General features: G+C 36.9%; 1 protein-coding gene and 1 non-coding gene across 6 annotated transcripts in view; one reads left to right on the top strand and one right to left on the bottom strand.

The window, feature by feature from the left end:
- The window catches only part of Add3 (adducin 3), a 187,454-nt gene that overhangs the window by 61,414 nt on the left and 108,817 nt on the right, over positions 1-17,223 (bottom strand). Inside the window, exon 1 of one of the 5 annotated variants that reach the window (XM_023715468.1) lies at positions 12,319-12,368. The exons of the other annotated variants lie outside the window; for them this stretch is intronic. The gene's annotated coding sequence lies outside the window, so the exon portion shown is untranslated. Of the gene's footprint in view, positions 1-12,318; positions 12,369-17,223 lie in introns of those variants that run through there. 5 annotated transcript variants of the gene reach the window in all.
- Positions 10-116, top strand: LOC111816849. The gene has a single exon (XR_002821175.1). It is a non-coding gene; the product is annotated as a U6 spliceosomal RNA (small nuclear RNA).

Raw genomic sequence — 17,223 nt, 5'->3', positions numbered from 1 at the left:
TGAGAAACAGTGCTCGCTTCAGCAGCACATATACTAAAACTGGAACGATACAGAGAAGATTAGCATGGCTCCTGCACAAGGATGACACGCAAATTCGTGAAGCGTTCCATATTTTTTTCCTACTCTTCATTGACATTGTTTGCCAGAATTTACTTTTTGTTTATAGAGGACGCAAAATCAGTATACCTGGCATCTGGCATGGTAGGAGTTAAATTTCTCCTGTATCACTATCACATTATGATCTGCATTCTAATGATGTTTTGCACCTTCACTTTCTAAAGTATATTCCTTAACAGAAGAGCATTACTTTTTCATCTTTATTCCACCATCAGAATCCTTCCACTATGCATGAAATGTAATTTTCAATAAATACTGTTAAATAAAAATAAATAAATAAAAATAAATAAACTGAGAAACATCTGTATTAGGTTGGGTTAAATAATATTTTCCCCCAAGACTCATATCCCCAGAGCCTCAGAATATAAAAATTTGAAAATACAGTATTTGTAGATAAAATTGAAATGAGGTCATACTGGATTTGCATGTAAATGCCAGTGTCTCTCAGGGGGACATGAGGGAGACTGGAAGACACAGGTGGAGAAAGGCCATGTGATACAGAGGCAGACACCTGCTGCTGAAGCTGCAGGCCCTCTAGAAGCTTGGAGAGAGGGACCATACAGATTTCTCCTAAAGGACCAATCAGCTGACCCCTTAACTTTGGACTTTTGGACTCAAGAAATATAAAAGGATAAATCTGTTTTGCTTTCAGTTACCTAGTTTATTGAATTTTATTATGGCAACCTTAGGAAACTATATTGTCCCAGTGTATTTTCTATCTTGCTATTTTAAGAAACATTTTACTACTATAACCACATGCACAGATCATCTTTGTAAAGTCAAAGTCAGCTCCCTAGAAGGAAAATCATAACAGTAATCACCTGATGTTTGACTTTCACTTAATCGGTAAGAAAGTGACAAAGTGACGAGCTATTCATCTCTGAGTCCTGCAGTCAGCTTAACTCCCTTGCCTTTTTCTCTGCTGAGTAACTCCAATACTTTCACAACTGAAGTTCTATGCCTGAACCCTATTTCTAAGGTCTCAGACTTAGACCTATCAGCTGTTATTGCTGCTTGAGGTCAAGTGAAGGCTCACACATTGGCTTTTGGTAAGTGGATCTCTGATGCTCTGCAGACTTCCCTGGCATTGCTCTTTTTTGTGGACTTCCAGCAATTATCACCCTTTGCTCTGCCCAAAATACCGTCTCTGCTCTGCTACGTACCAGAAGTTTGACAGCTACTGTAGAACATAGTACATACTGACTGTTGACACATACGGGCTCTTTTCAATAGCCTGCTGTAAGGAATTTTTCCTGTTCTCAAGAGTTCCAAATCTTTGTTTAGATAGTCCAAAGCCATTACAGACATCATCCTTAATATTTTAGTGTGCATGTATGTGTTTTACTAAACTACACTGGAATAAATGTTTCTGTGTAGTGAGGGGAAAATGGTCAGTAAAGCAACAACATTTCTTAGGTTATCTAGCATTATCTAATACGGTCTTAAGGACATAGTGTGTTTTAACTCATTCCTCAAAATAACCAGGAAAGGTACATGCCATTATCTCAATTTACAGATGAGGACACAAAGTTACTTGTCCACAGTCACACTTATCTAAGAACCATGTATTGAGTTGCATATATCCAAGCAGCCTGGCTCAGCAACCTGAATTCTTACTTGCCCACTACAGTACTGTGTATCTCTAATCTCCCCACACCTTGATGATGTTCCACATTTTCAGTCAATTCAAATGTACACATGTGATGATTCTTTTGTAAATCTTTCTAACACCTCTACCCTAGATTCAAATGTAAATTTTCCTCCATCATGAACTCTTTCACAAAATGCATATTTTCACAGACTGGTTCTTTTTAAAATGTAGTTTGCCAGAATATACAAGTATGAAGCCTAGGGTTTGGCACTCAAGAATCTGACAATCAAATCAATTTAAAAAAAGTAACAACAATAACAATCCAAATTTTCAACCAGTGTCTGGAAACTCAACTCTTACTGAAAGATGATCCAAAAGTCTAATCAAATTCAAGGGAAAAGAAAAAGCATTATACTAGTTCATTACTTATGAAGGAAAGTTTATCTTAAGAAAAAAGAACAGAGATGCAGATTTTAAAAGGATGAAGACAGGCTAGGGTATATTCAAGTGGCACAGCTCAAGTGGTAAATGTTATTACATAACAAGGCCCTAGGTACAATCCCTAAAACCACAAAAAAGTGATGAAGGATTTACCTTTTATATCATTGTCAGGATAATGAGAAACAAAACATGTAACTACTTGTTTTAAGAAGTACTATCTTACTTAATTAGAACCAAAAGAGAAATGGACTCCTTGGAATTTAAGGTTTTTTTATTTTATTTTATTTGTGGAACTGGGGATTGAACTCAGGCCCCTTATTCTACTAAGCCATCTCCCCAGTCCTCTGGAATTTAAGTTTTGATATATCATATGTTGTCCTATCCTATCATTTCTCCATATAAAGAAACAGGTTCTAAGAGGGAATATAGCTTCCCTCACTTTATCTTGTTTCTTTTCTTTTTTGAGCCAGGGTCTCACTATATAGTTCAGGCTGGCCTTGAACTCACTATTGTATCCCAGACCGGCTCAGCTTCTATTGCCTTAGCCACCCACGTGCTGGGATTTCAGATGTGTACTACCACGCCTAGCCCCTCATTTTGTCTTAATATCTTTCATATCATTGAAATACATAGGATGTGTATAGCATGTGTAGCATATGGCCTGTCAAAGAAAGGATCTAAAATGTAAACTCCATTTAAAAAAATCTATTAAAGGTTTAGGCAGAAAGTAATTTCAGAAGCTTCTATATGGTAAATAAAGTGCTAACTTCCTTGAAAAGTCACTGATTGCATCAAATTCCTATTTCTTGACTTTAGGAGAATCTGGTTTTGGGGGGATGTTACTGTCATAAGAGTGAAAACAATTTATAACATTTTTTTAAAATATGGAGAATGCTTAATTTTCAAGCTGTCATGGTAATTCATTGGAGAATAGACTTCATGATTTAGCTTTTTTGTGCCCACTCCCATATGCCTGAAGGGTCCACTGAAATTGCTTGCTGAATTTTAAATCAGGCATGAAGTAGGATTCTTGTTTTTCTGAAGCTCACAAAGACTAGACTCAGAGCTTAGTACTATAGTGTCTATTTAGCTGGACTTAGCCTGTATCAAGTACTTCATTGTCAAATAAAAAGGCATCTTCATGGAGCTTAGTAACTAAAGTAGTTCTCCACTTTGGTAACTATTTTGTGTCTACTCTTGATCTCTACTGTCAAGGAACTGGCTCCATCATGTTGCAATGGGCTGGAAAATGTTATTTTAAGCATCTAAAAAGTAGCTGGCTACTATACTCCTTGGGGTTGTTGGTTGAAACTAAGAAACACAAAGCTACTTACTATAATTTTCCCACAACTTGAGGGCTTATTCAAAAGTCAACTCCTTCTGCGATGATTTTCTTCAGTCTCCTCTACCAGAATTAGCCTCCTTCACTTCAGTGCTTCTGAAGCACTTTATTGCACTCGGCATGGCCTTTAAATTATTTATACCTGCTCTTAGAAACTAGGTTAGCATTTTAGTCTTTTTTTTTTTTTTAAATAACTGCACTGAATTACCCAGTAGGGACACTCACAGTATTATACTGTCACGGTCTTATAATGAAACAGAGCAAAGAATCTAGAGTAAACTTTTTTTCTTGAGACACGTTCTTGCTGTGTAGTACAGGCTGGCCTTGAACTCATGGCAATCTTCCTGTCTGAGCCTCCTGAGTGCTGGGATTACAGGTATGCACCACCACACCTGGTTTGAATACCTACACTTTTAAGCATTTACTCTAGCCAGGTGTGACGGTTCATGCCTATAATCCCAGGACTTCGGAGGCAGAGACAGGAAGACTGTCCTGAGTTTAAACCCAGCCTAGGCTACATTAGGGAGTCCAAGGCCAGTCTGCACTGTATAGCAAGACCCTGATTCAAACAAACAAACACAAACTTTTTAGAAAGGGGTATTCAGGGCTTGATCAAAGGTACTCAATCTGGCTGAGGTAATGAATATTATGTAACCTGCATCTGAAATGCCTTCAGGGGACCAAAAAGTAATTAGAAGCGTGAAGGCATAAAAAGAGAATTAAAAAAAAAATCTATACTTATTGTTATATTCTGAGACTGTATACAAATAATGCTACAGAAATATTACCTTCAAAAAACCACCCCCCCAAAAAAAACCCCAAAACTGAATCCAATCCCAACCAACCCATTACTAAGACAACCAACAAACATTAAGTCAGCTTTTAGGCAAAGAGTATAAAGACATGTAAGATTCAGGTTTGGGTCCTGCCCTCACATAGTTTCTAGTTTAGTCATGGAAAGAACCAAAACATGTTCATGCGGAAAAGTTAACTACAGTATAGTAAAAACCAGTTTAAGATAGTTGTCAAAAGAAAAATAAATTACCCATACTTGGTAGTTTTTGAGAATTGTTGATAAAAAGAATTTTGTACTAGGGTAGTAAAGAAGATTCTAGTGAAGAGGTTAAGATATGAATTCACATACAAAAGGTTTGATCAGATGACTTCTATTTTCCCTTCTTGATCATATACTTGTTCTTATAACTCTAAGTTACAATTTAGTAAATTGAAATCATCATTTGGATGGAGTTTTCTTTGTATTTTTCCTATGAAAACAACAGTTTTTAAAAAGTTCCCAGTCCTAAATAAACAGTAATGACCAAACATATTTTAAATATAAATATCTAAGGCTGTATACTATAGTTCCTAAGAGGATCTGAATTTTTTTTTTTTTTTTTTTTTTTATTTTAGGGAAGGGTCTACCAGGTGTTCAGTGTCTCACTACTAGATCTGACTTGTAGTGATCCACCTGTTTATAGCCTCCCAAGAGCTGGGATTACAGGCAGGTGTCACTACACCCAGTCTCAATTGCCCTCTCAATGCGCCCCATGGGTGAGGCTGGCAAGGCAGGCCTAGGGATCAATCCCCCCAACCCCCACCGCTGCCCCTGAGCCTGCTTACAGGTGCTTTAATCCCCTGAGCTATTTGGCTGGCCCCAGGGTCTGATATTTTAAAGGAAAATTTGAGTTTGAGGCTTTTTCTTTATACTAGTTTCATGATTTGGTTCTAAAGTTCAAAACAGTCTTTTCTTTTTTTTTTTTTTTCTTTTTTCTTTTTTTTTCTTTTTTAGCTTTTTTTTTTTTTTTTTTAAACAGTCTTTTCAATGGACATTTTTCATACCCTAAACAAGTTTGAAAGAATTTACTTTTGTTCCTCTATGCACAGGAAGCTTTAAAAAGTTCAGCCTTATTATTAAAGTACTTTTTTTCTTTGTTCTGTCATAACTCTTATGTCCAACAGCTAGTAATGATGGTCCAGGTCCAATGTATTCTGAAACCCAGGCAAAGCTTTTTTTTCCCCTTAGAATAATACTCAAAACAATGCAAATATTGGCTTAGTTATGACGCTGTTGTTATAAAATGTTAATAACCTATTGTTCACTGTGGTTGTCTCAACAAGATAATACACTGAAAATCAGCATTTCCTGATAGGAAGTGAATTCCCACGCAGTGTCACGGGACTAGCCAATGGTGGGTTCCAAAGGAGAAAGAGTAGTCTCTTCTGGTAATGCTTAATAATAGGCCAGAGTAATGACAGACTTTCTTCCCACCACATCATAGTAGCTGTTTCAGCTAAAACAATTACCTATTTGCCCGGTTTTGCTATCATGGGACTGTTTTCCTAAAATAGCTTCAAAAGTTTTAGACAAAAGTTTGTCCAATATCATGTACATAGTAACATTCTGTATATTTCTCTTTTTTATGTATTTAATACAGGATCTACAGGGTCTCACTACACAGATCAGACTCGTAGCGGTCTTCCTGTTTTCAGCCTCCCAAGCACTGGGATTACAGGCATGTGCCACATCCAGCAGTCTCAATTGCCATCTCAGCACACTGAGGGGCTAGGGCTAGCATGGTACACTGGGGATCAAACCCCCGTATACTTCTAATTATGGAGAATTTCCCAAGTAAATATCACAACAGATGGGGTTAATCTGACAAAGAAGTTATGGAGGAGGTGTCATAAGATCCCAAGTTCAAGACTGGTTTGGGCAATGTAGTAGCCTAGTGAGGCTCTATTTCAAAAACTAAAAAAAATTAATAAAAGAGGGAGTGGGGGTACTGAGGATGTACTCAGTGTGAAGGCCCTGGATTCAACCCTAGTAGCACCAAATTAATAAAACCACCACCCATACACTTTAAAAAATAAACCCTAGGTTCTCCATTTTCATAGTTTCACATAAACAATTGTTCAACAGGCATCATATATACAACAGGCTTTTGCATCTCATGTGTTTTTATTCATCTAAAACTGAGGTTCCATAATTAGTCCACTTACCACAACATATTTATTCATTTAGCATTTAATTAGTAAGAATTATTACTAACAATATATCTATAGAAGAGTATGCCCCACATACCCTTCCTAGCAGGACAGAAAGACTCCTTTTTAAGTACTGAAAATATGTTATTTTCATTCATTTTCACAGACTCAAATATAACAAATTTTTTTTGTTCAAGGTCTACTTAAAAGTGGTTATTAGAAAACTCGAACAATCAAAGAAATAGGAATGGCTGTCACCTTAGGAGATCAGCAAGATGGCTTCAGTGCCCCAGGTATTTTCACCATGTAATGCAGTGGTTGGCTATAAGAACTTCAATACATTTTGCTAAATGGAACCATAAGTTAAACAACTTACATGAAATTTAGATGGAATACCAGTTATACAAATACCTTTAGAAAAGTATACTTATTTAAGTTACATCCAACATTTTGCCCAAAAGACAACCAGTAGACAAACATACAGACTATCTCCAAGCCAAGAAAATACCATTATTACTGTGTATAACTACTCCAGAAATCAAACTATGAAATTTTTACTCCATTTTGCTTTTATAACAGCTGTCATTTGGCTGACTTCTTAGAATTAAAATTGACAAACAAACAACTTACTATGCATGATGCAGCAAAAATTCCTGTTTTTGTTACTTTATAACTTTGCAACTCTGCCGGCAGGACAGCAGAGTATAGTTTAATTGTAAGGCTGCCCCCTCAGCACATAATCAGAAAACTTTAGTCATGTCAAGTAATGTCAGTGAAACAGATTAGAGGCTAGAATGTGAAAACAAATTCAACAACAAAAAAGATAAAGTAAAATTTTAGGGCCGGGGAGATAGCTCCAAACAAACATTTGACTGGCAAGCACAAGGTCCTGTGTTCAATCCCCAGTACCGCAAAAATAAATAAACCAAAACTCATATAGAATACTTCATTTTTTTTTTTTTTTTTTTTTTTCAGAACCAGGGATTGAACTCAGACCCTTGCACTTGCTAGGGAAGTGCTTATTCCACTGAGCCATCTCCCTGGCCCTACTTCATTTTTTAAAAAAGTCAAATTTCAAAGCCGTAGCATTAGTAGCTCTGAATGGTTAAACTTACAACTGTGAGGATCAATTTTAAACTCAAACATTATCTTCTTCAGAAACTTCAACTAACTATTCAAGCCTGATAAAAGGGTTTGCTCTTAATTTTGGAATGAAGTTTATACTTTAATTTGAATTAGTGATGTCTGGAGTATATAATGTTTACATTCCTCGTGTGGAGCTGGTGTGTGTACATAACACAGCTTAGTTCCTTTCTTTTTTTGTGTGTGTGGTGCCAGGGATTGAACTTGGGACCCTGTGTTTGCCAGGCAAGCACTTATTCTACTGAGCTATCTCTCCAGCCCCCTTAGTTCCTTTCTTTATCCCCTTTCACTCTCCTCTTCCTCTATCTCTTGATGCTCTTACCATGCGAGGAAGATCTATCTCCCTAATCCTTATATCTATCATTTGCTTTTCTCTTTATTTATAATTTGGGTTTCTCATATCAGAGAAACCATAAGTTTGTGTGTCTGATTTACTTCATTTAACATTATGTTCTCCAGGTGCATCTACGTTTCTACAAAGGATTCAAGTTTATCTTCTGTATGGCTGAACAGTACTTTTTTTTTTTTCCCGGAGGTTATGAGCAGAATATATTTACTGGGGGAAAGAAAGCTCCTGTCTGAGAGGGGGACAGGAGGGGGCACCCGAGTGGGTGGTCCCCCCAAATAGTACTTTAAATACTATTTTTTAAAATTCATTCATCTGTTACTGGACATACAGGTGCTTTTGAGATTTAGCTAAGAGAGTCCTTCTTGTCTATGACTTGTATTCTGAGATCAATTTTTTTTTTTTTTTTTTTTTTTTTTGCGGAACTGGGGATTGAACTCAGGCCCTTGTGCTTGCCAGGGAAGCGCTTATTCCACTGAGCCATCTCCTCGGCCCCTCAAAATCTTTTAAGATTAAGATTTTTTAAGATTATAGGGGCCGGGGAGATAGCTCAGTAGAATAAGCGCTTGCCTGGCAAGCGCAAGGGTCTGAGTTCAATCCCCGGTTCCGCAAAAAAAAAAAAAAAAAAGATTATAATACACAGTGTACTGTATTATCTTTTGTTATTTTTTATGAGTGATTTTTAAAAATATTTTACTAATATCTACTTATGTTACAATAAAATAAAAATTTTAGCTATTGTAGCTTGTGCTGCAATAAACGTGGGTATACACTTGAGTTGATTTTTTTTTAAGACTAGTCTTCATTCAAAAATACAGAAGACAATTCAACTTCTCTTTTTACAATCTTAAACTTCAAAATAGCTGAGGCCAGATGGTAAGTCAAATACATTGTAGGCCACATGATATAAACAAAAGATGTTCTTGACTTAAACAGAAATTTCATGTACCTTGGGTTATAAAGGTTCAGTCAATATTCCAACAAAAAGGGGCTGGGGATATAGCTCAGTGGTGTAAGTGCCTGCCTGTCTTGGGTTCAATCTCTGGTACTGAAAAACAAAACAAAACAAAACAAAAAAAAACAAAATCCATCAAAAATATTATGTAAAAATTAAATGGTAAGGAACAGTAAAACTCATGTATCCTCATCTCTCATATTAATAGGTGGTAAAAATGAGGAGCAAGGGGGATAGATGACCTGTTCACTATCTCATAATCTCACTCTCAAGTTACCTGACTTAATCCAACATTTTCACAGTTTTGTGCTGAGAAATTACTCCTTTCCAGGACATTCTGGGCCATGAGTGGTGGGCACAGTGGGGCTTACTCTTGATGTCCTAATCAAATGAAGAGGGCGAGGGTTTCTCCATTTCCATGCCACTGTCATCACTCCACTACAGCCTCTAGGTTCTGTCCAAAATGGAGGCAGAAGAAGAAAAGGATAGCAGAAATATATCAGATAGAAGAGGTATGGGAATCAACTTGAAAATAACCCAGAAATCCACTGAAGAGTAATGGCAAACTTATATAGCATACCCTAAAGTGTTATACAGAATTACAACTCTCCTTAAAAGAATGAGCCAAGGGCTGGTGAGATGGCTCAGTGGTCTAAAGCACCTACTTAGAACAAACTTAGCAAAGCAGAGGGACCACGGTTCAATCCCCCAGCACCACATGCAAACCAGCCCCGCCCCCTGGTGGGCTGAGCTGGCCACACACACACACACACACGCACACATAAATAAATAAAAGAAAAAGGGAATATTTAAAAAAAAAAAAAGAATGAGCCAAATGCATAATGGCATATACTGTTTACTTTTGTATGATTTTTACAAAGGCAATGAAGTACACACGCATGCATACGCACATATGTATCAATCCACATGCATACACAGTACATGCATGCCCGTACAGAAAATTTCTGGAAAAATAGAGGAGGGTTGAAGATGTTAGCATCAGAAAGAGTCTGTTATGTATCTTTTTGTATCAATCTTTTTGCCATGTGCTTTTTAAGTTATGAAATTAATACTTTCTAAAAAAGCAGAATGAAGTAAAATGGAATGTCTGTACAGGATTGAGGAAAGGGCTCTCTGGTGAAGAAGATAAAGAAGCAGTTTATTTTTAGCAACATGAAACTCTAGTATATCTAATCTAGATGACACATTAATTCTTTGGAAAATAATTAGATTCCGACTCTTTTTATGCCATGGAATACGTATCCATTTTCATGAGTAGGGTATACATAATTAAGGGAAAATATGTATAGAATATTGGTACAAACAGGAATGGCCTTGGGAGCAGCTATGTCAGAACCTGGTAAAAACATTCACTCCATTTTTTTTTTTACATTATTTGTGACAAGAAAAACTAACATTACTGGAGATATTACTGATTTTCTATTGAGGTTTCAAATGAAAATCTGGTTACAAAATCATCTGATGTCAGTATTTAATAGCAGATTAACTGACAAGCTTTGCTCTGACTACTATAAAAGTCTTAACTATATTCTGGAATTTTTTTTTTTTTTTTTGGTTCCTCCAATGCCTTCAGGGCACTTTTGGCCAGCGGGAGAGGTGTGAGTTTCGAACTCCAGCAACCTGAGGCTGACAGCTTTGTGGAAGCAGCCGCTTAAAGGCCTGAGCTAGGGCCAGGCCCCCCTTAACTATATTCTGGAATTCAAAGGGACCACAGATAATCTAGCTGAATGGTTTGAAACCAACATTTTTTAAAAAATGAAACAACAGAAAACAGCACATTATTTCATGTGGTGTAAGGAAAATTTTTTTTCACAGATTAAGTGGCACATGTGTGTGTATATATGTGTGTTAGTTTATGCTGCAAATAAATATACTGGAAAAAAAGTTTGAAAACCATGTAACGGAGATTACACATAGCAAATACAACCAAGTATAGGCGATGTTCCAGAAAATGTCCACATTACACTGTGGACAAGGTTGGCCTAGTTTTAACTTGAAAAACTCATGTTATTGGTGAGGGGATTTATAGCTAGACTTGCTTCTCAGACATTAAAAGTAAATGCCTAGAATTCCTGACAGACACAAATCATTTAAAGCTTTAGTTTTCATGTCATTTCATGTGAGAATAACATCTACACATATTCTTCCTAATTTTAACACATTCCCTTTAATGTTTCTGGAATAAGCATGTGTTTTAAAAAAAAAATCACATAGTCTATACTGGAAAAAGATCTTAAAAGCACTAACTCAAAGTCCTACTTTTATAGGAGAAAAAACTAATACACAAACAAGTAAAATAGTCTCCTGATTCCTATGCTAGTGCTTTCTTCCATGACAGCAAGCTTTATTTATTTTCACTTCCTTATGAAGTCAGAGAACAGTTAAACACAACTGCAACCAAGCCATGAAGAGGAAATAAAGAGAGATGTCAGGAAGTCTAAGACCAAAAGAGTGACACAATATCACCCCTGCAAGCATTACAGAAATCTCCCATTTTCCACATTTGACTTTGATCTCAACTCTGACAGGCTGCTAAACTTGTCTGCACCAAACAGGTGTGTTTACTTCTCAAGAGTGCAGGGTGAACACAGCTACAGGCAGACAAGTCAATACAGACACCACAATGCTCAGCCTCTTTCAACATCCCACCTTGGTCAGTGCATAATTGAACACTTTATATAACTCCAATACATGGACGCAGGGGAGTCAAACAGATCCCATGGGGTGGGGGGAGGCAAGCCCTGCTGAACGTGAACTTCACTGAGCAATAATAATTCTCCTATAGTTCAACTTACCATTCATATCACAAACTCTAGAAAGAACACAGAGTCACGAACTGCTGAGGCATAGGCCAGGACTTTGGGCTGCAGCCTGCCCCAACTCTTCTGACAAATACCCAATAGCAACAGGACAAAGCATCATTATGGCAGAAATAAAGGCTCTTTAGACACTGCCTTTTTTTTTAATTCAATGAACCCACTCTTACACACAAAGTTCATGTCACGATGTCTCGAAAAGCAGTATTGCCAAATCATGTTGTGAAGAACTCCAATAAATTCAGTACAAAACAATAAACATTTTTATGTTAAAAGGCAGATTTGCAAGACTACTAGTGTTTTCAAATAGTCAATGTCATCCTCAAAAGTTAAAAACAATGATTCAGTAAATTGCTTCTTAAAAACAACAACAACAACAAAAAAAAAAACAAAGCAGACAAGCTAAAAGAAAAATAATCAGTTGAGTGATAAAACAACAGGTTCCTCCCAAAGAATACTGCATAATACTAGCAGCTGGAATGAAATTAACCACCAATTGTATCTATGCTTTTCTCCAAACTGTGAGATATCAGTATTACAACAGACAATCCATTACTTACAAAAAAAATAAGGCTGCTGTAGGTTTCTTAAGCTGGTTTTCATGTGGCAATTCTGATGCAATGCTGTCTGAAAAATGAAGTTGTTTTAAACAGCAAAATACCCACACTCTGTGTGGTTAGAGTAAGGGTGGAGCCCACTCTGGAGGAAACAACACACCCAGGCAGATTTCAGTGTGCTCTCACGTTACTGCACATTAATATTGCTACAACATTTTTCAGGGCCTCAATAAAAATTGATTAGTTAACCTTCCTCATAGAAACGAGAAAAGTTCATGTTTGCAGATCAGCTTACCTGCAAGTCTGAACTACTCAGATTTGTGTGTGTGTACATGCGTGTGTATGCACGTGTGTAGAAAGAAAGAAAATGTAAGCTACATTACACAGCTCAATGGACAGAATGTTAGGTGGAAGTGTACTCTTATAAAGGAAGTTCAACCATGCCAACTTCTAAGTTTAGCAACAGCAGTTTTTACATATCTCAAGAAGTCAGAAACATGCTCATTCTAAAACATTACTTCAGCCTAGTTTTAAGGGAGTTGAACATAAACACCAACTGGCTACTTTCTTCACCAACCCTCTACTTTTCCTAGCAACACAGAAACAACAAAAACATTTTACTATCAATTAACAAAAGTTGCCTTCAAAAATAAAGGACATAATTTGTAGACTTGCTTTGGTAGGACACTAAAATGTACACACAAAAGATGACAATTATTTTGATGAAAATCACTAATATGTACACTATGAAAGTTTTTACAATTGTCTAATTGCAAATAATTTCATTAAGAATTTTAAAAAATTACCATGACTTTTTCCAAATAAGATATTCCATTGGATATGTATTATATACAAATAAATGCAATCTAAAAATCTTTTTAAATGTCTTTAATATTATTCTCTATAAGCATTTATTTTTTCACTGAATTTCTAGTCATGAAGCTCTGTTTTCTAAATAAAATATTGATATGTAAATGTAAACTATATAATTATTTACATAGAAATTAAAATAATGAAAAATACTTTCGCGAGAACAGGAAAATGCTTTTCAATGATGCGTACTGTTACATTACCCTCACCAACTGCTACTTTTTAATACCAGAACAATAAATTAGTCCAAAGCACTAGACATTTCACTATTTAGAGAGATAGCCTAGAACACACTCTCTTAGGATCCCCCGAAGGTGGTGCTGATTGATCTGGCCTTCCTTAGATTATGAGATCATTCCTGTCATATGATAAACTAACCATTTCAAAATACTCCTCTCCCAGTCCACGTGCCTGGGTTATTCTTCCAAATCATGTACATAGCCATGAATCACCTGCTGCCATCCTTTGTTCTTCCTCATCTAACCCCCAAAATGGCAATCTCAAAGGGACCAGCTGGGTATTTATTAAAAGAATCTCATCTTGAAACTTTTTGGATTTGCACTGCTGGAAATGTCTGTTTTCAAGTCAAACTTCACTTTCACAGCTGCAAAGGAAATGACAAGAAAAGAAAAACACAGCCAATATATATCAGCAATTAATTCCATCCACAACTGCCCAGCTGTTTATGCATGGAAGAATCAGTCTGTTTCCTTTTGGGGCTTTCACCACTGAAAATTGATACTGCACATTCAGAGACACAAGCTGTTTGTAACATGTCAGGAATGTGCACAAGATCACACAGAGTTGAAGAGACAAAATGAAATCCAGATCCAGATTTCTTAGGACTTGGCAGTATTATTTCATAGCTTAAACAACTCATAAAAATACCCTAATCACAGAGAAATATATAAGGAAAAAAAAATCTCCCTTCTGAATATCAGCCTTCCAATACAGAAGAAAACTTGCCAGTGACATCAGCTTTAGTATCATGAAGAGATACTCTGAAGTATTGGCAGAGACAAGGTGTAACATTCTTAGGGATCCACAAGTCCCCAGTATGTTAAACCCAGCCAATATTTCTTTAACTATACAGCTTCTTGCTCAATATATAGTTTAGTCCCTTTAAAAAATAATATAAATGTGAGAGTTGCTGGGAACCAATGTTTTCCCCACAGTCATGCAGCAAATCAAGTTTTTCTTGGTTAGTCCAGACATTATCTGGTACACATAGACACACCTGCCTATTTGAGGGATTGATGTATAATTTACTGATCCAATCGTGTAGGGCAACTGTTAAGCAATCAAATTTCTCTGTCCTCTGGCCAGTTTTGTGAATTTTAAATAAAAATATTCTCCACTAAGAGCTAGAGACTTAACAATGAAAATATGGAAAAGAACCATACGAGTAAAGAAATAGTCTATCTTCCTCTTTCCCTGCTCTCTAACTTCAATTTTATTTCAAATGTTTGTTTCATTTAAATCTTGTAAAATGTCACTTGCTATACTGCTTTTCCTCAGTATGTAAAGTGACTTACATTTAAGGTATATAATATAACGTGATTAATTCCTGTTAGGAAAGTTAGGGAAAAGAGATGACATTTTTAGAGCAAAATAATGTAGAACATATTTCAGTTTTGTTACAGTTTTGGACTTTTTCTTTATTAAAACAGGATAATGGGTATCACCATGATTTAATTCATTTTTTTGAGGACCTTCCCCTTCTCTCCCTCTCTTTTTACTTTTTGAGATAGGATCTTGTTATGTAGATCAGAATGTTCTTGAGCTCACTATGTAGCCCAGGCTGGCCTCAAACTTGCAACAATCCTCCTGCCCCAGCCTCCTGAAGGCTGAGATTACAGGGCTGTGTTACCAGGCCTGGCCCTCTCCTTTCTTTGCCCACCAATCAGTGTTAGCTGCACAACAGTTCATATATCCCTAAGCCTGTACATTCTCAAGCAACAAAGATAGGACATTTATTCTGGGCACATAAGGATTAACCAGTGAGGAGAAGATGATTAGCTGCCTATTCTAAATACAGCACAAACTTGAGAGACATTCCATAATCTTCTGCATGAAGATGCTCTCAGGTGCCAGAACTCAAACTAGCATAGATAAGAAGTTATCTCCATTTAAAGTGCCATGAAATTCATGAAATGAAAATGTTATTCTTACTGTATAACTATACAGTGCTATTATATGTGTGTATACGTATATGTATTTTTCTTTTCCCTTCCTTTTCTCCTTTTACCCATCCAAGTTGTTCTATCTTTGCGAATTATTTCTTTCCTTTTCACAATACCTACTGTAGATTGAGTCATCTGAGCAACTACTTTGAAGATAATATGCAACATATTAACTGTTAATTATCTTGTTTTGAAATTTTGTATTAGTGTTTTTTCTCTATAAAAAAAGAAAGAAACGCACTTTAACCATATGGTAGAAATGCACTTTAACCATATGGTAGACTGAAAATAAAACAAAACCAAAAAGAAAAGGCCTGTTTCCCCTCTTCTACCAAACATTATCTGGGCAAGGATACACAGGGGGAAATTTAATCTTTGGCTGATGGTGACATTAACCTCTAGTGATATGGTATAACTATTAGAGACTAAAACAGTCTGAAGGATGAGCTTTGTTTGGCAAGCTTTAGCTCTGTTGGACATTCAGTCCAGCTTGAAATATCTCAGGGAAAGAACTTCTCTACCTACAATATTGGCTAAGAAAAGCAGAGGTTGTCTGACCTGTGTAAATCAGATTGCTTCAACTTAGTTTAAAGCCTGGAGTGGTTACTAACAAAGATCATTCAGGAAGCTATGATCAAAATACATCATGGGAGTGGTGGGCATGCTAACAGGTCCAGAAGGCGAGCTTGCAGATGCAGGTGGCCCTTCCCTTGGTTGAGCATTGCCATGCGTGGTCCACTGGGGTGATGGCGCGCCTCAGGGGGTGTATGGAGGCATGCTCAACGCTCTGGGGATGTCCGGGGCAGAGCTGTGCACTGGCTGTGGAAGTAGACTGCGCTCACCCTTCAGTTTATGTATGTTCTGAAATGGTTTTCATCCACCTTGAATGGATATCCAAAAAAACCTTTGAATTCATGTTCAATTTACTAAAGAAAAGATGAACATAAATCTCAGAACCCAGATATAAAAGTTACAGAAGTAATGAAAAGACTTGCAGAGCAATGGAAGGAACTTCCTGATGCACAGAAAAAAGCATATATATGAAGATGCTTACAAGGTAGCATACCAAGGAGAGATGAAGAGAATTCATGAAGCACTAATTCCAACTCAGACAGCATCTTTGGCAGAAAATAAAACACAAAAACGTTTAAAAGGAAAGAAGTAATAAGGAAGAGTTGTCAATGCTTGGAAGACCAAAAAGAAGCTAGCACAGCTTATAACGTTTTTCTATCTGAATATATTCAGTCCTCTGAAGGTGCTATGATACAGGATAAGTAGAAGTCTGCATATGAAAACTGGAAAAAAAACATGTCTAGTTCTCAGAAGCAAGTATATGAGCAACTTGCCCACGATGAGAGTTCGTTGTTATAATTAAATAAAATCTTGGGAAGTTGCCTGGCAAGCGCAAGGGCCTGAGTTCACTCCACCGTTTTGAAAAGAAAAAAAAAAAAATCTTCGGAAGAACAGATGATTGAAGTTGGATGAAGTGATGTTGTACGTCGCAACACCTATCTCCAGAACAGGAGGATGAAGGAAAAAGAAGACTAAGTGTGCTCCCAGTGGACAGGCACAGGAACCAAGTAGGTCTCAGTATCGGACAGTGTTGTAAAATTAGCAAGAATAATGTTGGCAAGCATCTGTATTTGATTATTTCTTGTCTCCTGGACTGCTGCCACTTGAAGATACTTTGTGGTAGTAGTTTGAAAACCCAAACAGATGAAAGTTCGTGCAGAATTTTGTGTTTAAAAAGTACTGGGGTGGGGCTGGAGAGATGGCTCAGTGGTCTAAAGCACCTACTTGGAACAAGCTTGGCAAAGCACAGGGACCGCGGTTCGATCCCCAGCACCACATGCCAG

The sequence above is a fragment of the Octodon degus genome, unplaced genomic scaffold (assembly GCF_000260255.1).
Source record: "Octodon degus isolate 3935 unplaced genomic scaffold, OctDeg1.0 scaffold00042, whole genome shotgun sequence".
NCBI lineage: Eukaryota > Metazoa > Chordata > Mammalia > Rodentia > Octodontidae > Octodon > Octodon degus.
This window is presented reverse-complemented; position numbering and strand designations above follow the sequence as displayed.